This window comes from Galeopterus variegatus, unplaced genomic scaffold (assembly GCF_000696425.1).
Source record: "Galeopterus variegatus unplaced genomic scaffold, G_variegatus-3.0.2 Scaffold6238, whole genome shotgun sequence".
Classification (NCBI taxonomy): domain Eukaryota; kingdom Metazoa; phylum Chordata; class Mammalia; order Dermoptera; family Cynocephalidae; genus Galeopterus; species Galeopterus variegatus.
The window spans coordinates 93,566-94,688 of NW_007732349.1; the positions used below are offsets into that span (position 1 = coordinate 93,566).

General features: G+C 33.8%; 1 protein-coding gene across 1 annotated transcript in view; it reads left to right on the plus strand.

Annotated features, from left to right (window-relative positions):
• LOC103606041 (dedicator of cytokinesis protein 5) overlaps nt 1-1,123 on the plus strand; it is a gene marked incomplete at its 3' end in the record, with an annotated part of 132,284 nt that overhangs the window by 91,689 nt on the left and 39,472 nt on the right. The gene's annotated exons all lie outside the window — the stretch shown is intronic.

Below are 1,123 nucleotides of genomic sequence, written 5' to 3' on the forward strand. Positions count from 1 at the left end.
AGCTTTGAACTTCAGGTAAGCAGGTGACCTGGAAGTTTCTGGAATTCTTGGCCACTGCAAGACTATTTCCACTATTTTTGCAAAATGTCACCTCAGATTTCATCACTTTCAGATAAAAAGGTTTTCTTGTTTTTTCACTATTTCCTAAAGTTTACATTCCTAAAATGCGCAAACACAATTAAGTAGGGTTTTTTTCCCCTTCTTTCTATAAAAGTAGTACCTGTTTAAAAAATATGTAGAAAAGTAATAGAAAATATTGCTAAGCAAAAAGAAAAAAATGAAAAATACAAATAGTCCTATCCTTCACTGTTAACATTTTAGTGTTGATTGTTTGAATTTGTACAAAAATACGCTTAAAGTGTGTATGGTTACAAATAGGCACACAGATAACTCTTCTATATACAGATAAGTTCAGTTCTAATGAGCAGTTCATATGCAAACTGTTTTGAAAGTCCAAAGTAATTTCAAAACAGATGATCACTAACTCCATCTTCATTTATTAATTCATCCATCCAACAAATATTAGAGTATGTGTTCATATGTGCAGGGCACGATTCTAGGCCCTAGTTAAGGCAGATAAGGTCCCTGTTCTCCTGGAGCATACGTTCCAGAGTACGTTTTGTTGGTAATTGCTTTTTCTGTGTCCATGTGCCTTTGTTTTTATCTGTGGAACATTTAAGGTAGAGGGTTATAAGTAGAGGAGACTATATATATACACATATATATGTATACACGCACACACACACACACACACACATACAGACTTATGCATATACATATATGAGGGTACTCCAAAGTTCATGGAAGTATGGAGTAAAAGATCATACAAATTTTTCCATGAACTTTCACAGGACTCCTCATATGTGAGTGTGTGTGTGTGTGTGTGTGTGTGTGTGTGTGTATGTGTGTGTACCAAATGGAATTGAGGTGTTCAGTTCTTTGGTAACCTATTAATCTGCTTTCTTTACTTTTTTCAGTGATGTATGATCTTTTCAATGATGTTAAATATTTTCACAATATTTTTAATGGCTTAATACAATTCATTGTGTGGCTGGTCCCTGGCTTATTTAACCAAATTCTTCTTATGAGCATTTAGATTGTTCCCATTTTCTGTTATGTTCAA